Here is a 19,787-nt window from a genome sequence, read left to right as displayed (position 1 = left end):
CAATAATGTCTAATAGTGTATTGTATTACATTGCTCTGTTTTTTCTGTTTTACCTTTTCTTGTTTCATGGTATGTAATGACAGAGATTAGGGATTAATAAAGTACAACCATAACCACAATCATATAAACAGAAATCTATGCATTGTTATATGAAGACAAGTCCAGATATTGTGCCCAATGTTTAGCGAATTGTTGTTTTTATTTACATAGCATAGCAATTATTTTTAATATTTTTATAGCAATATATTGGGGGGGACATTTTGAGCATATTTGAATATTGGGGGGTGGATGTGTCCCCCCCAATATATATTATAATTATGGCCTTGTGTCAGATGGACCTTGGAGCATGTGCGTGCAAGATGTGATGGGGGAAGTGTGAGTGAGATGGCAGTGAGAGGTTTGCGTGTACGCGGATGGGTGTCGCGTGTGGAGGGGCAGCTGGAGGCAGTCGCCTTCTAGCAACAACGGAGGGCGGAGGAGCGACGCTCACAACAACGAGCGGAGGGCCGGGTGATTAAAGCGCAGCTAGTAGGGGGGCACAGGTGGTGCCATCGGCCAGTCATCTCAGTCAGTCGACCCACGGCACCTGCTGGGTCTGCATAGCTGTCAACCCACACGGTTTACCCCGTATTTTTGTCCAGGCAAATTGAGTGTTCAGGTCCAAACGGCGTACAAATGCTTAAATACAGCAAACAAAAAAATATATATTTGTGTTTCTCCCTTGTGATGGGGCTTTGTCGGATGAACGTTGAGATTTATAAAGGGCACGGGGTGACCAATAAGGTCAGAATTGGTCTGTAATAAGGTAGGGCACTGATAAGGGGTTGACAGCTGTGGGTCTGCCCCGTGACCTCCACACTCCACGTTGTCGTGCACCTAGCCTGGCACAGGCGCCCCGGATTACGTCGCCGCCGCCACTTAGTGACGAACGGTGCTCGCTGCTGCTGTTGTTGTGCGATTGAAGGAGGGGTTAACAATGTGAGTGCGAGGTGGAGGGAAACCGCGAGATGGAAGGGGATGGGGGTCGATGTGGATGCTGTTCGTGTTTGTTCTGTACAGTGGGGAGCGGTGGTGCAGCGGTTAGCGCGCCACGAACACGTGGGCTGAACGATTAATTGATTTCAAATCGAAATCGCAATTTTAAACAAGGCTGCGATTATTTAGCGATTTGAAAAGTCTTATTACTTTCTTCTTGGAATTGTTTTCTTTTTGATTATTATAATTTTATTTTATTTAACTTAACAATTATTCTGTTTGATTGTTCTATTTCAATTAAAACATTTAATAAATAAGTTGGAAGCAATTAATAGATTTTAAGTTCTCATCCTTGCATTAGAATATCTAGAGCAGTTCATATTTTGATGGTATCATGTGGCCATGTTCCATCACATGTTATAAATCTATTACACAGTGAATATTGAACTGTAGCTTGACTATACATTTTTAAATTGCAAATCATTTAGCAATATCGGTTAGAAAAATCGCAAATAGATATTTTACCCAAATCGTTACGCCCTAACGAACACGGCCACCCGATTATCTGAACCGGTCCCGGGACTCCCCTAGGTCGACTCAGCCTCAAATTGAGTACCTGGTGCGTAAACACATCGCCACTAGGGTGAGACAAAGGCGGCCGGGCGTGGTGCTGGCCCACCCACCGCCTCGTGTACCGTGCCAACCTTCATAGGTGCTCGCAAACAGCACTTCAATGAATGTCGATTTAAAGCTTTCGTGACTGCAGGGATTCATATTCTTGGTTCTTTCGGTAAAGTCACATATCAGGGAAATAATAAAATAATAAAAATAAAACAATAAAATTCTCACGATGATTGCTTGTGTTGCAATCGAAACGTCGTGATAATTTTATTGTTTATTTTTTATTATTTCCCTTCTACGTGACTTTACCGAAAGAACCAAGAAGATAGCACTCTAATGCTCATCCCGTGAGGCTGTTAAAAGGCGATGGAGAGGGAGGAGGTGGCCTTGCATTTGTATGGCATACTGCCGGAGGAGTGGGGGAGGGGGTGCCTGAGAGATCGAAAGTGCAGGAGATGAAAGAGAGATATTTACCTACGTGACTTTACCCCAAAAAAACCTAACAGTATGAATCCTTGCAGTCACCAAAGCTTCAAATCTAGAATGCAGGAGATGAGTTCCGAGCGGAGCAGCGATTGTGCTTTGGCACGATCTACGAGGTGGAGGGGAGGTTTGGTGGTAATGGGTGGGAGGTTTTTGCATTGGGTGCGTGCAGCCTGGCGGAGGGAGGAGGAGGAGGATGATGATGACGTGTGCGCGTATCTTTGTGTGCTGTGCGTTGTTCTGTGGGGCTGGGCTAAGTCACATGGTCCACGCGGCTTTATTAAACCCCTGAGCTCAGAGCTTGGACCCGCCCGACATCAGCACTGGCTGACATCCCTATCGGTACGTTGCTGCCCGTGCGCTTCTCTCCTGCACGCAGCACCCAGCACGCATTCTCCATCCACAGCGCAGCAAACACTAACAAACCACACACACACAGTCACACACCCCTTGGACAATGCCCCAGCTGTTCGCATGCAGTCGACTCGGGTTTCGTGATGCTAACGCGTAGAGATTAGGATGCTGTTGGTTGTGTTTTCCGAATGAATCGTGGAGCCCCCGCGGTGTGATGATGTATTTATTGCACGCACGCCGGCTTGTGATGTCCGCTGTGGATGATGACTGGATTTGCATAGCCTTGGGATGTTCACTCGCTCACCGTGTATCCACGTATATAGTGTGTTTGTGTATTTACTCTAGAATGTGTATTGTTCTTTGTTGTGCATTGTCTATTTTTGGTTTTAGCTAATACTGTACTGTATTGCATTCATTTGACATTGTTTACCGATTTACAAAAAAGTGATTTATGCACAAGGGCTTTCTTTTTAGTTTCTCGTTGCATTTGTACCGTTGTGAGAAAATGTACTGCGTGTACTGTAGATTAAAAACAAACTATTTTAATATTGAGCGTCACTAAACAGCAACTGTATTTAAATTATCAGTGTGAAACCTTTTCAAAAATGAAAGGTATATATATTTTTTAAAACAGCAGAGCTGTACTTAATCATGAAAGAAAATAACTCGACTTTTGTTCCAACTAGAATTCGATGCTCATCCTCTGATAGGGTCGTGGTAGAATTTGCAGGAGCCAGTCTCTCCATAGTAAAGTAGTATTTTCACGTAAAATCTAATTCAAATTATATTTGTATGCTAGTATGAGCAATTTAGCATTACTCATCTCCATTGGTGGTCCTAAGCCAGTTGTGGAAATTCCACATTCCCATGGCAAAGGTCCGCCTTTCCTTAGAACAACCACTATTGACCTCCCACAAAAGCGGTGTTCATTTTACCATCCTTGGAGGGATGATGGGCTGGGCTGATCAGGGATAAGGTGTTTAATTCGCAACCTTTCGATTGTGACTGGGTTGCTTTTAACCGCAGTGCCCTGTCTGATGTAATATACCGTACTACTTACAGTACAGTCTGTGCAATTAGAATGCATCCGAGAGGACGAGCACTGGAGGAGATTCAAGAATGACATGGGTTCGTGTTCAGGTGCTAAGTGGTTTCCAGTATTACTTTGCAGGATGGTGAGAGGTGGCAGTAGCTTGGGAGACCTTCATCCAGCAGTGGATTGATCATGGCTAATGATATAGCGCAATTACCGTACCGCAGAATATTATATTCAGATGAATAAAACATGATTTCGTGTGTGCTGCACTATATTTGTGTACTGTGTGTTGTTGCACTGACTGCATTTACTTCTGCGCGATGGTTTAACATCTCAGGTCTCTCTCGCTAACGAGATATTCTTGCCTCTGCTGGTTTTACATACAGTGGATATGTTCAGGTACATAATAAAGCGTTGGCTACATACAAAGATCTCCCTATGGCCTGTAACAGACTGTTGGGGCAAGTGCTGTTAGCGAGCACCTATGAAGGGGGCCGAAACGGCAAACAAGGGGGTGGCGTGGCCAACAACCACATACCCCGACCGCCTTTGTGTCATCAGTGCTGATGTTTACACACCGGTTCAGATAATCTTCATTGGTGTTGGCCATGAGCGGGAATGGAACCGCTACACCACCACTCGACCCCTACATATACACTACATACTACATACGCACTACATACCTCTATACATCCGTCATGGCGTGTGAGTTTTTTTGCGAATAATGGAAAATAAACCGAACTCTGTGCCGTATCCAGCTGCCAAGGAAACGAATACCACACGGGTATTGTTTTTGAGGTACACTTAGGAACCTTGTGCATTTTCTCTACTTTCCAAATTATTTATTTTCAGTTGTGAGCCAGGAAATGATTCATGCGTCAGATTTTCAGGGGCAGAAAAAACAAACATGCTTGACTGCAATTTGATGCCTTGTAGTGGAAAGTGCTGGTAATCCACTCGTCGGTCCTTACATCATTTCTAAATTCGGTTATTTTTTCCCAGAGAAAAATATGGTAATTTTTTTTATTGTGCAGAATCATTGTATAATGTATGCACTTTATTACTTGATGTTATGCCCCACGTAAATATATCACGTCGTATGATTTGCTGATCGAGTAAAGGTTTATGTATACAGTATAGTGCATCTATAATGAACTCCTCTTGTCTGCAACTCCTATTATTCGTAACTGCTGTCGGGTCTGCAAAAATCCCTATAATCAACGTCCCTATTTATCTCAAGTATTACCCATAATACATAGAGAAGGTGCTTCCTAATACTCATAATTATTTCACAGACAAGAGGAATCACGTGGAAAATTCATCCTATTGTCCGTGGAGTCATCCGCGGGTATGGATGTTACATCATCATTCCTATTGTCCACAATTTTTTTTGCGGATGAGAGTAACGTGGCAAATTCATGTTATTTTTCGCGGGGTTATCCTGCGGATAAGAGGCGTAAAATCGTGGATACCCCCGCAAATAACAGAATCCGCGCAATTGGGCCTCCATATCACCGTGGATAAGAGGAGTTCTCTGTATTTGCGTGTGTGCACAGTGTGTGGACAGTATCGAGAATTGTGTTTTTTGTAAATGGATACAAATATTAATTCAATGCTACTTTATATTACATCGTGGCCTTATGGTAGTTGCCATCTCAAAGCACCTTGCAAGGTTACGATCACCCAAGAGCAAGAAAGAACTTGTAGGATTACATTAAAAAAACACCGACCTAGAAATAGATTTAAAATGAGTATAATTTACACGTGAAAAATAAGCAACTTACCAACACAAGTAAAAACATCTGGAGGTGTTTATAATAATATTTCGCAATGACGGGGTTTTATAGACAAAACAAAAACGTATTATTTGGTCCAAATATCTTCTTGTCCAAAGGGAACTCTCCTCCGATCAGTAGGCATTAACAAAAAATTACTTCTGTAACTTGCCTGCCACAACTGTTGCAGACCTTTTATACCAGATTACTCGCAGCCCTTCCTTTGTGTTTCGGTTCATTTAAATAGAAAGGAACTCCGCTCTTTCGGTTTTCGTGTTGAGTTAAGGAAGTCATTGGTTATGTGTTAAGGTGTAGAGTTTGGAGTCGTTTTCGGGTTGGGCCAGTGGTGCCCAAGGCCTTAACCCCCTCCTCCCAATAAAATGCAATCATTAATGTAATCAGTAATTTTTATCTACGCCACATCACTGCGGTAATTTTAATGCATTTTGCCTTTCATGACAATGTGAGATTTACACCATTGGCTCAAGACTGCCAGTGCAGAGGACTACCCCATTTATTATTTGAGCAATGGGTTTAAAAACAGAACACACAGCAAAATGTCCTTAATGTACAATACAATACTTAAATGTATAGCACTATGCCACATTTCTACATTATTCATTATATACAATGTATTTTCTGCACTGCATTTTGACGGGCATTTTTGAGCAATTCACACCCCACCCTGCATACAAATACAACTGCTCAGGCAGCTGTACTGGTACAATTATTCAACTAGTGTTTGCTTGTTCCACTGATAAGTCCTGTTCTTATTTAACAGAAGGTAAACAATGTTTTCCAGTGTAGACATCTTGCCAAACATGATTTTAAATTACTGTATATGTTGGGCCAAACACCGGCTGCTTGAAAGCCAAAACATGTTTTTACATGGTAATATAATTTTAATGTGATCGCCAATAATATCCCAGTTTTTCTCTTGAGTCAAGAAGTAAAGATGTGCTTGATGAACACCTTCGTTCAACAGAATATCATATTGTGTCATTGAACGGCTGTGAAAGATGGCACCACAGATTTATTCTGGAGGAACTTCATAGGCATCTCTTGCTCATCACTAGATATCACTTCTTAATTCTCTGGGAAGATTAATAAGCCACATGCAAGTAATCTAATACATTTTTGACATTTCAAGATCTCACGTATGGGCTTCACGAAATAAATTGTAACACCAATCTCATAGTTTTATTTTTTGGTAGTGATCGGTCGCAGTGCTACAAGGCAGTAATAGGGTGAGATCTGTGTCCATGATGTCAGTTGTGCTCGTTTAGTGCCCCCCCCCCCAACATGGCCATCATGAGCCTCATGAATTACCACAAAGACAAAGATCCCCTGTATAGCCTCAAGTACTGGAAGCGAGCACTTATGAAGGTGAGGCACTCAGAGGGGTGGGTGGCCAGCACCACGCCCGGCAGCCTTTGCCTCCCCAGTGGCGATGTTTATACAACACACCAGGTACATCGTGAGCGGGCATTTAACTCGGGTCGCCAGGTTCGTAGCGCAGCATGCTGCACAGCGTACTACGCAATTGCTCCCCATGGACAAATACAAAGATCGCCCCTATAGCCGTAACAGACTGTAGGGGCAAAAGCTGTTATTGAGCACCTATGAAGGTTGGCACGGTATTACGAGGGAGTGGGTGGCCAACACCACGCCTGGCCGCCTTTGTCTCCCCAGTGGTGATGTTTACACACCGTACCAGGTACTCATTTGAGGCTGAGTCTACCTAGGGGAGGCCCAGGACCAGTTCAAATATTCGTTACTGGTGTTGGCCGTGTGCGGGAATCGAACTCTGGTGGCCAGGTTCGTAGTGAATTGCGCTAACTGCTGCGCCACCGTTCCCCATGAACCACCACCACACACGCCTAGTTTTTATTGTGTCTCTTTACTGCTGCTGCTGCTCTCACAGAATCCATTTTGATTTTGTGAGAGGAAGAACGTGAGAGGAAGAACGTGAAACGAAGAGCGTGGCGCGCTTATTAACGTGCCCTGCTCCAGCCGAACCAGGTCCAGGCGGGGGGAGAGTGGCTGCTCGCACATTTGAAATGGCTCCGTCGGAGAAATGATATTGAGTGAGCCTTCCCCAACAAAATGGTCTGCTTTTTAATGCATGGCGGATTTTAATTGGTTTAATGCAAATTTGCATTACTGTAAGCGCTGAATGGGAGTAAAGCAAAATCTGCCCCAACGATAAACGCAAATCCATACTTGCTCACATCCTAGCGAACTCGTTTTTTAAAAGCTATTCCGCATATGTGGGCTAAGCCTCTGGAGACTGTCACATCCCAACAGCAAGCGACATTTTATCAACAGCACAAAAAATGTGGAATTTGAGACTTGTGAATAAGTTCTGTTCAATACCCTTCACTTAATCACGTGAAAATTCATCATAATTTTTTCATAATAAAGGTTTTTGGGTTATATTGTGTAAATATGAATGTGTCGTAGCCCTCCACCACTCGACACAGCCACGAAGGTGTGTCACGTAAACAACGCGCCAAACAATTAATACTTGCCCAGACTAAATCGAGAATCCATTGAAATTGAGAGAAATACAAATCACTCTGACAGCTACAGGCCTGGTGCGGCCTGGAAGCGTATTATAAAGTAACTAGCCCTTTGCCCATCAAAGGCCTTGTGTATTTCAGTAAATCTGAAACTTACAAGCGAAAAGCAGACCGCAACGTGATATTCATTGCATCAATTCGTGTGCAATTTGAAAGGCCGCGGTGACACAGACCTATTTCATTTGAAGGTTATAATCCCTTGTTCATCATGACGTCCTTTTTACTTCGATGTCTCAACAGCGTTACGGAGATCTCGTGACGTGAAGGTTCTGCCTTTGTAGTGAGGGTTGTGAGTTGACGCTGAGGAGAGGGGAGGAAGCGCCTCGCCCCCCCCATGTGGAGTGACGTCAGCCGCTTATTAGTATGAATGGAGGGGGGGGTGTCCATTTGGAAGACGTCACCTTTTCATGATTATTAATGAGGGGGGCTGGCCGCCATGGAGTGCCGTCACGCGCGGGACACACAGACATTCTTGGCTCATAGTAGTAAATACATCTTACCACTACAATTCCTTATAGAGGAAACACATGCTAATGAACTGATTAATAATCTATTATATAATCACAATACCCCCCCCCCCTGCTCCTGCTCTTATCTTTGCACCTGATGGGTTTGGTGATGACGTCGTTCTGCTGCTGCTCTATTTAAGACCTGAAGCAGGTGGATTGCTTCACTATTCTGGCAAATCGCCAGATGATGCTGGTTGATGAAATTACCCCCGAAACGTCCTACTCCTGATGACGATTGCTTGTGTTGCGATTGAAACGTCGTAGTTTTTTGTAATTTTAGTTATTTTCTTGGAACCAATCTACGCATTTCCCATGAATATGCTAAATTCCTCTTGATATGCACATTCTTTTGTTAAGGCTCTCTTCTTCTTCCACCTCCAACTCAGCTTCTATATAAGCTCCTAGCTTGGCAGTGTCTCATTCTTCACCTGAAGACGGCTGCTTGCGTTGTAGCCGAAACGTCGTGAGAATTGTTTTATTATGTTTTATTTTTATTATTTTATTACTTCCCTTCTACGTGACTTTACCGAAAGAACCAAGAAGATGAATCCCTGCAGTCACGAAAGCTTTAAATCGAAATCTACGTGACTTTACCGAAAGACCCAAGAATAGGAATTCTCAGCCGTCACGAAAGCTTTATGTCAAGATTCGTTCTACTCAAATTGTTAACGTTGTGGATTTACTCTCCAACACATGGGTGGGCTGAAGTAGTAACTAATTGGCGCATTGTTTACGTGACTGACAAACCTTACTGGCTTTGTCGGGTGGTGGAGGGTTACGACACATTTATACTTGCGCGATCTCGCCCAAAAATCTTTAATATGAATAATATTGGTCGTGAAAGCCTACGTGTCATCATCATTTGCTCGGGAGATTTGGCTTCAAGGATTTTGTATCGTAGAGTCGTGAGCACTTATCAAATTTAGAAATTTGGAACTACGTGACCCACTCCTTAGAATCATTCGACAAGCTCTTTGAGAGTAATTTGAAAGCAAACTTCCATTCAAACTAGGGGTTACTCATACCACGAGCAGAAGGACCTCCACTAGACGGAGCTCTAGAGGGTATTTGGTTTGACACTTCACCCCACCACACGCGGACAGCCAATCGACTGTGGTGAACTTATTTATACTGCTGGGTGGACAGAGGTGGGGAGGGGTGGAGATTTAAGCAACTTAATCCCATTGTTGGCATCTCGAGAGATGGAATCGATTGGCCACCGCCTGGATTGCAACTCCACTGTGCTCCCTTTTGTTTCTAAGTGGAAAAAAAAGATTAAAACTCATTCGTTTCTAAACATTTTTATGCGTGCAGCAAACCGGTGGCCGTTTTTTCTTTTGCCAGTCGGTTAATGGCAATGCAATACAATGATTTAGGCAACCCTAATGTGACCGTGCAGATTCTAGTGTCGGGGACGATTTGCTTTATGATAATTTTGCAGCGTTAATGCGAGGTGGGTTCAAACTGATAACCCCTTGCACACTGCAGCGGCAGTATCACACGCACTAACAAGCATTGCCAATCCATACACCCAGACAAGTGTTTTAGCGTTGGGCAGTAATGTGCTACTATAATTAGATTCTGCATTATTACTTCATTTACAACGTGAAATCAGATGACCGTTACTCTACTTCGAGAGGGATATACTGGTTGGTTCAGGTTTAATGTATTATTTTCATTTTCAGAATTTGAAAATTGTTATATCTATGGGACTTTTTTGCCAGTGTCAAAAATGATAAGAAAAAATAAGAATAGGCTTTACCCTTTCTGACAATAAAACAGGTGTCAAGATGTTCAAACATCAACTAGATACCTATCGCAAGGCATGAAGTCTGCGTTAACCACACGTACTTGTGGCAATACATGCAAACGTACTTGCGCTGATAATATATGTAGTCTTTGAAACTGATTGACCTACACCAGAGACAGCCTTTTTTATGGCCGTGTCTTACAGCACTTTCCTCAATTACCTGTGAAGGCTACGTGGGGCATCTTTGTGCTTTGCCTCCCTCTCCACCTGCCCAACCCCCGGGTTCTAATTCTTAACACCTGTGAATGTCCTGTGAATGTCCTGTGATATCCTGCAGGCTGGTCTTCGTCTCCTTTCCATATAACCTGAAAGTGCACCTAGCCTGGCACAGATATTGCAATAAAGTCACCTCCACTTCGTGGTGAATGAAGTCCACTGGCGCTGCTGTCAATGTTCCACACAATACCCAAGTTCAATTCCTAATCACGACAAAAGGCATTTCTACCTGTTCTGTACCTTTTCTATGTTGACTCGGCCTTAACAGAGTAACTGATGCTGCATGCGAAAATCACCGGTATGGAGAACAAGGAGGCCAGGTGTGCTTGGTTTTCACCACCCCATCATGGATGCTTAATGGTCTCAATAGGTGCTCACTGACAGCCACTTGCCTCGGTAGTCTACTATGTGGGCAACGCAGGATGTGCGTGAGTGCGTGCAAGTGTCTGTGTGTGCACATGTGCGCCTGTAGGCCCAGTAAACCAAAGCAGGAGATTATCGTATAAAACAAAGGCGCTCTTTCATATGCATCTGTTTTGATGCCTTTTAAGCATGGATGTCTCGAAGAATGTGCGTGTTTGGTAGGAACGTCCAACATTTCGGTTGGCAAATCGTTGAAAAATGTTGGCCTGAACAAATCCGTGCGGGCGCCCATTATTTATTTATCACGTAATTCCTTGCGTGGGTGTGGTCCGGTGGCATTAGAGAACAGCTTGGTAATTGTTAAAATATTTTTCAAAATTATGCACTTTCGTTTCCCACACAGCGTTGTTGTTGTTTTACTTTCTGCCGGGTAGCGCTGTGGTCTTAAGCTCTCGGCTACCAATATTTGGTGGAAGAAACTGCTCTGCAAAGCCCCACCTTTTTTTGGATACCTTTATAAATATATGAACCATGTTCCAGGCATTTACAGTGCCATCGTATAGTGCCCATCCTTGATTTTAGTGATTGAATGACGCGTCTGAGAACATGACAAAGGCCGTACACCCAAAAGACCGTTAATTGATTTTGGGCAGATATTGATCTGCATTTGGGAGGGCATTATATCAGCAGCTGGTGTTGAATTGCAAAGAGAAGCTTCATGCGGCTCCACCTACCTTGCCCTTATGTCTGATTAAGGGGTTAAGGAAGCGGAGATGGATGCTTAATGAGTAAGGCCACCGAAGTCATGGTTGCCACCTGATCCTTATGCATGTGTGTACGCTATTTCAGAAACGAATTCTCATTCGAAAGCACTCAATTTCAGCCTAGGTCCGTCATATCCAGGAAAGCCTGACTAAGTCTTGAGACTTTTTTTCAGGAGGGTACTGCATTGAGATGCTTAGCCAATTGAAATCATTAACTAATCTTGGGCATAGTGAAGGAAACCGGAGCACCCGGACAAAACCCATTCATATTAGGAGTATAAAACTTAACACTATCATCTCCTGGCCATCTATGAAATACTGGGTTTTTCGAACTTGATATTTTTTTAAGATCCACCGACCTTCTTGCCCCCGAAAGTCTGGATTACGGGTGTGCAACCACACCTGGCTTTGATTTATGAGTTTGCAGGAAGTCCGTATCCATCATAAGTCTTTGAAAGAATGGGTAAGTCTGCACATATACCAATATTTAGTGTCGCAATTTCATTTAACAATCCATTTTTTTCAGAAAAAAAATAACGATTGCCACTCTTGGAGTTTCAGCAGTTGTCCTCTAGAGAGTCTGGCCTCGTCGTCAATGTGGAATGTCCATCACTGGCTTCTAGCCACCAGTGACTTCCACCTCATTGGTCATTTTGAAGCTGATTTTACTTCGACTTCATTGTGTAAATGAGCATTTCATTTATGGGAAGTCAAATGGGGTGCCTCTTCCATGTGGAAAGAATGTTTGAATTTCCACCACTGGTTCAAGAGCTTCCATGGAGAATTTCATTCTCTGATACTTTTTTGGAAGCAGAGACACTTTTACCTCATTGTCTATATTCCACATGTGTTGCATTATTGGCATCAAGGAAAATGTAACATCTATTTATTCCATGTTGAACTCCACTAAAGCCAGTATATGCAGCTTGCATTCATAAAGAACAGACCTGGAAATTTACTTTTAGTTCTTTTTTTGATGGTTATGAAATAAGCATTGTTAATAAGGCATATCTTTGACTGGGCAGTTGCCAGGTTATTTATGGTGATTTTTTTTTTAATCACCGCCCGCTGGATTGCTTCACTCACTTGTGTCCTGATGAAGTGGCTTTTGACAATTAGCGACAGCAAATTTTATCTGATGCAAATGTGAACGAAATTATTTAAATTGGAAATCACAATGATATAAAATATGAGGATTGTAAATAATATACGGGTTGGAAGGCGTATTACCTTTGTTTGTGCGGTAAAATTCACTAAACTTAAATTTCCTCTATGTCAGACGACCTAAACGAATTTAATTCCGAGGTAAACGGAGTTCTCTGCCTATACTAACTATTGCAGATTAAAGTATGTACGTAGAGTTTGACAGTTGAGGTGAGGTGCAGTGACGGCACTTAATGAAGGAAGACGGGATTTGGCAATGAGCTGCTGTAATAATTATTTTCATCTCCATCCCGATTGGCACGCCATCGCAGCCGCGGTGTTCATTATGCAACGAGGGGTGGCTCTCTGCAATGATCTGCTGAGCGTTCCATTTTCAAAGTGTGTGTTTCATATTAAGTGCTCCCTCCCAGTGACAGCACAGGCTGCCTGTGATGAATTCTGCAACAATTTGATTAGCAGTGTAAGCCAGCGCAATACCTTCAAGTTATGTAAAAGTGCTCATGCCAACCTAACTGCAGTCGGTGTAAGGAAGTAAGATGTTAAAAGTAACTAATAACTGTAATCCGAATTTCAAAGGCAACTATTGGCAATCCCCTATCATTGCTCAGTTTTCAGTGTGTAATCAAATTGCTCTTATCTAGTATGTGCAGGTTGATTACTTGAATGATTTGTATATGTATACTGTTTATAAAGACAATTTAAAGGAAGATAATGAGTGTCAACATCTTCGGTTAATTAATAGAATAGAAATATCCAATTCACGTCCAGTGCTCTAGATCATGAAACAAAGTCTACAATCACCCTGCATGTACAGCGTAGTTCTTTTCCAAAGCTCAATTATTATAGTTTACGGACGTTTCTCAATCAACCGCTGGATGAAGGCCTCCCTATGCTGTACCTAATTGGTCGTGGAGGTTGTTAGGCCATACTTCGCCATGCTGGTCAGTGCGGGGATGGTTCAAGGGGTTTAGGGCCAGGACCCAAGTCAGAGGTCATTCTCCATGGATGTTCGCCGTTGCCGGGAATCGAATTAAGGGTCGCCAGATTCATAATGCAGTGCACTAACCACAGTTGTCACCACTCCTACAATCCAATACAGTATATCTTTAAGCAGTCCAATATACATTAATGTGAAGAAAGTACTTCTAAAATAAATCGGAATATTGTTTTGAATGTATCGCGTAATGAGATTGCTGCATTAACCAACTTTGTTTACAGCATAAACTTTAATTATTTTAGATCGCCTTTTCTTAGGCTATAACACGGTGCACCAGGGAAAGATGAAATTATCTAACAATATATAATTATATAAAAAGCTGTCCACTGATTGCATGTGTGGTGTGTGACCACAAACGCGCACATTAGTTCATATGTATATAATCTTGACTTTTGAGGTATAGAGCCAAGCTTAGTGTGACTCAAAAGCTAGGCGGAAAAGGTGGGGCCTTTTAAAAACATGTGGGGCCTCTAGGCATCTCTTAAAAGTCGGTGAAGATTGAATGCTGTAAATGTGAAAGGGGACATATGTATGTTGAACTTCTTTCGCACCATACATAGCCAACCATGCTAATCGGAGGTGCAGTGTTCCAAATGGGGGGGGCTGCCACAGAGAATCGACGCCTGGCAGTGATGGTCCTGGCCCTTGGTTTGGAAAGGGGGTCTTGAGTCGCGCTGTGGAGAGTTCTCCTTTGAGCAGCTGTCGTGCGTGGTTGTGGGGGCGAAGACCGATGTGGTGAACAACCAAAAGTAGAGGCGATGTTTCATGCACGCATCTGGAAGTCGTTTATGCCCATGCACACGTGTGTGCGTGCCATACTAACTGGTGTCAGAATCTGAGAAAGAACACCTATAGTTTAAACCATTTAAACTATTTTTATTTTACCAGGTAATGCCCACTGAGCTATTTCACTCTATGCAGAAGTGAATTGACCATAAATGCTATCTCAACGAAGTGGCTTAACATATGTAAATTCACAGCAGCCAAATACTCTAAACCCACGTTTCGACATGTGGAGGGAAAAACCGGAGGACCCGGAGAAAAATCCACGTGACGACGGGGAGAACGTGCAAACTCCAAATGTACAGGCATTAGGTTTGGGATCGAACCCACGACCTCCTGTCTACCAGAGGAGAGAGTGAACATCTTGGCACTGTGGCTCCCCTAAAATAAATCGTCCTAAAATAAGTTGGGTCTCGTATACAGTTCATTTACATTAGTATTGTACTCATGCGCCAAAAGCAGCCTGGAATAGTGCTGTAGGCCACACCACTCAAGCTGGCCTTCATAGATAGTCCTTAAAGAGCACTTGGTCCAACAGTTAATCCAGTCTTTTCTTTGTGTCCATAAACAATGTGAAGTAGGATTCAAACTGAGAAGCCCTGAACAATCTGCTACAGCTAAGCGATGCGTTGCCACCCACTCGGGCAGTAAACATCGCAATATTAAAAAGGTCAAGTCGAAGTGTTCTCCCTGCTGAAACAAGCAATGGGTGGCACCCATCTCTGTTGACAGCCCCGAACCATTAGGAAGTTATGCACTTTTAAATATAGATGGAACACGAATTTCTTTAGAATTGCTTTTTGTGTTTGTTTTTTGTCCTTCCCCCTCCCTGCACCTCCGATTAACACAGTTGGCTCCGTACGGTGTGAAAGAAGTTCAACATATATACACACATGCATTTCATGTGCCAATATCACCCTCAATAAAGTAGGCATCAGTGCACATTACAACCGAACAGGAATGGTACAGAAGCGTGGAATGTGACAATTAGAAAGTACAAATTCTATGCATAGGACAGTTTCTTCATAGGCTGATTTTACCCCTGACCAGGATTCGAACTCGCAATGCTCACATTTGTCCAGTCGCTCTAACCACAATGGCACCAGACCAGATTACCATAAATGTAGCATTGCATTAACAACCAACCAGAAAGCACAGACCTGTAATGATGAAAGGGGGGGTGTACGTTACTGGGTTTCCATTTGATCCTTTTGGCGGTTCCCCGGGGTACCAAATATTACAAAATGGCCGAAGCAATTGAATATTTTATTTCTGGGACACTTTTTTCCAGGGGTGTACTTAACTCTGCGACTGGGGTACCAATCAATCCGAAATCAGTGCTACTCCACGATGTCCGAAACGCAGCGAGGACGATTGCGCTGAAACCCTGAACGCTCGCGGTACGCACCGTAGTAGTGCATCGTGTGCAGCTCGTCGAGATGAGTCGATGGCCGCATCGCCGACCATCAACAGACTAAAAATGACTGCATCACAGCCATATGGTCCATTGAACGTTTTGTTTGGATCGGCACAATGTATGCGATTTAAAGGTTGTTTGGAAAGTGTACTTGGATAAAATTGTATTTTGTTCTTCCAGAAAATTCTATCCAAACCATAAACAGGATAACAGGTGTACATCCCTAATTTTCTTCATGTCAACACAATGAAGGCCCTCGTGAATAAAACTTAACTACGTGTGATGAATTAAATCAAATTACAGACAGCTCAGAGATGCTGCCGCAGTGGAGTGATGATTTGTAAACTGGTCTTACAATCCAGAGGTTTCTGGATCCATCTCCCGGCCCAGACAATGAAACAATTGTTGGGTATCTTCTATACCGCCCCCACAGGCTCTGTCAACCCTGCAGTATGAATAAGTGTATGTATGCTGAACTTCTATCACACCGTACGTCGCCAACCGTGCTAATGAGGTGCGGGGAAGGAGAACAAACTTAACACAAAAAGCAGTTCTAAAGAAATTAGTTTTCAATCTCGATGATTTAAAAGGTCATAGCTCCAGTGGCTTCCTAATATCGGAAGGAGGAGCGCTACAGACTGCCGCAGAAGCACTTCTGAAAGCCTGTGATGTGGTAACCGCTTTTGTTCGATGACCAGCCAAAATCCGCTGCAAGGATGACTGGAGTTTGCGTGATGGTTTATGCTCCTTGACGAGATCAGCATGGTTATTGTAGTTCATTTGTGGCAACCGCTTTGTGTGTAATGAGTTAGTCGATTGCATGGGGTGGAGTAAAGTGTGTGTACTCCCACCTCTCCCAAGACGTTTGGCCAATGTGGAAGAGTTGGGTAGATACCCTCTCAAAGGGAATTCTCGAGCTACCTCAATGGGGAGATGCTTCTGGCGGCAGTGATATCATCAAGAAGTTGCAGGGCTGCACCTTTGCCTTCGCAGACAGCTCCAGCACCGTACAATGATTGTGTAAACCACAATGCATCAATGCGCGGATCCACTTTGGCAAGTAAAGTAGTGAGTTACTCATCTCTTGTGAATTCACATATGCAATCTCGAGTTGAGTTATTTCTCCTAATTCGTAATGTAAACCCAGTGATGTTACTTTAGAAGTAGTGATGTTACATATAAGTAGTGATGTCATGTATAAGTACATAACCTTTAACGGAATAAGGTAAAGCTCCGAATATATGTGGGATATTAGGTGGCATTATATTGAATGCGAGTGTTGAAACGCATTCAAAACCTTATGCTTGTAAATTAACTGCAATTTTCACACTTTTATATGAGCTGCTTATGAGAGCCTTGGCTTGTTTTTTTAATCAGTCGCGAGGCTTTTAATTAATCCCTTGTGCTGTATATCACAAGTGATGTCAAAACTCCTTCACGAAGCACCTCCTGTTCCAGGACATTTGAATGCTCAGCAAAATACAAAGCAGAATTTTTTGCATGTGCATTAGTATTGCAACGCTGTGCTGAATAATGTTTGTTTAGAGTCCTAAGACTGTCATGTATTCCTGATTGCATAGGGATGATGCAAGTGTATTGAGCATTTATTGATGAACCCATGGCGCATGCAATGATTAATGATCTGTGAATAAACATTGTATGCACCACAGCTCACAACGCACTTACAATCTGGCTACTTATTCCAGCATTTAAATATGAAGTTCAATGGATCACAATCACGTGTAAGTACTGCAGTTGTTCATTTTCAACAGATTTTTGGCAAAACGGTGATCATAGCTCTCGAAACAAAAATCGGACAAATCGCTAAAACAGAGAGGGTTCTAGCATTTCCCTTAAGCTGTGAATGTCCCCAATAGTATCCTCTCAAGTGAGCATGGGGCAGTGTTCATTTCTCTCAGTGGCTTTCAGCCAGTGGTGGGAATTCCATGTTCCTGTGGCAGTCATAACCACCGTTCATTTTTTCCCCCTCTTTAAGGTTGTAGACTGGGGTGGGATTTCAAAACAAACATTGAATCCTTTCAGTATGCCGCACACGAGACTATCGTGCCAAATATTCGGTTATCCAGCCACACGCCTGAATTCTGAATGCCGCCACATATAAGTTTGATAAAAATCCATTTCACTTGCGTTGTTTCTCAGATCGTGTGGCCATCCATTCCAAATATCCCTTGCTCCGGCCTGTGAACTAAAATGACCTTGGGAATTCTCTCTCACTTGTTAGTGCTGTGGCCAAGCCACAGAAGCCTGCTCTCTCTCGCTGAATAATTACGCTGAGTAGTGCCTGCTGTGATCTGTCACAGGGCTTATCATTTCTTACAAGCGCCCACAATTTATTTAAGAGCTCCTATGAATACAGGTCCTTTGAAAGGCATGTAGTTTGTATTCATCTCACATATGAATCGTGAAGCCCGCTGCTGCGCGTCTCGCTTGCAGTCATAAAATAATTCAATGCAGCACAGGTGTATACTCGCTTTGTTGTCCTCATCGACACAGCAGCACTGAACTGCTCATTACGTTACAATGGGCGGATGGCGCTGTGGGCAGCTTATATTGTACACAAACAAAATGTTGCTGGTTCAATTCCTGGCCGTGTGTCTACTTGGTCCACACATCTGTCCTCCGTTGATAACACGTGTCCTGCTTTGGAAGAAGGGGGTAAGTTGGTCACGCTATGGAAAGACTGGCCCCTGAAATAGTATTGTGAAATTTCTACTGTTTGGCTCAGGACCGCGAACGGAGACAGGTGCCATCCACACTCGTTGGTGCAGGCAGACGCTGGCGCATACTGCTCGTCCGTTTTGCGGGAGATGCAACACCTTACCATACCATTCCCCTGGCTGTAATTAAAGGAATATAAAAGCTATAGAGTCGTATCTCCTATAACGCAGTAGTTAGGTTCCTGAAGAAAACCGCGTTATGGGAAAATAACGCGGTGTTCTAACAATATAGGGTAAATCACAGTCCACGATAACACGTGAGATGCGTACACAGGCTGAACAAAGACTGAGGCACGTGGGTAGCTTCTAGAAGCATCCAGCAGCATCCCACCTTGTGTGATGCTACGCCGAGGCAGCCGCACAACCGCTTATTCCTACTCGCATGACGTAGTTCTGTTCACTCAATCGCGTTATATCCAATTCGCATCTGCGTCTATAAAAAATGTGTTCCCTAATGCATTCATCGGGTTATATCAAATTCGCATTCCAAAAACACGCATTATGAGAATGGACTGTAAATATATAAAAATGTTTATGATAAGTACATTCTATACTCTTTGTTTTTTTTTGGTAAAGTCACGTAGGTAAAAAAAATAAAAAAAATTTAAATGAAAACAAATACATTAAATCACGACGTTTCGGAAGCAACACAAGCAACCGTCATCAGGTGTTGACTGCTCCAGTAAAATTACGAAAAAAAACAAAGAGTATGGATCCTTGCAGTCACGAAAACTTCAAATACAAAGTTCAAATTCAAAGTACATTCTACCTGCGATTAATCCCATCCCTGCATCACAGTCGCCAGAATGTTAATATAAGAGAGCTGGAACAATTTTGTGATATGCACATCGATCTTATGTTGAGGCACACTGCGCAGGTTCTCATGATTTCAGGCCAGGAATTGAATATTCATTAATTTAATTCTAAGTGGCTGTCAGGATAGCTATAAATAAAACACAGGGATTTAAAAAACATTGCTATTATTATACTTTAGCTGCAGCCCATCTTGCTGTTGGAAAAATGGTCAATTAACATTTTGAGGTGAATAGTACTGATTTTGTTTTTATATATATGTTTTGGCATGCCCTCATGTTAGGCGGGGTTTCTAATTCCACAGGTTTCCTTCCACACACACACAAATACTCAACAAGGAATTGGACAAACATCCTGATGCTGAAGCTTCCTGCAAAGTCTGCCAAG

General features: G+C 42.9%; 1 protein-coding gene across 1 annotated transcript in view; it reads left to right on the top strand.

Annotated features, from left to right (window-relative positions):
• The first annotated feature begins 2,314 nt into the window (after window positions 1-2,314).
• LOC144934741 (contactin-2-like) overlaps window positions 2,315-19,787 on the top strand; it is a 121,173-nt gene continuing 103,700 nt past the window's right edge. Inside the window, exon 1 of the mRNA XM_078860834.1 lies at window positions 2,315-2,421. The gene's annotated coding sequence lies outside the window, so the exon portion shown is untranslated. The remainder of the gene's footprint in view (window positions 2,422-19,787) is intronic.

Source organism: Lampetra fluviatilis, chromosome 11, assembly GCF_964198595.1.
Source record: "Lampetra fluviatilis chromosome 11, kcLamFluv1.1, whole genome shotgun sequence".
Lineage (NCBI taxonomy): Eukaryota > Metazoa > Chordata > Hyperoartia > Petromyzontiformes > Petromyzontidae > Lampetra > Lampetra fluviatilis.
This window is presented reverse-complemented; position numbering and strand designations above follow the sequence as displayed.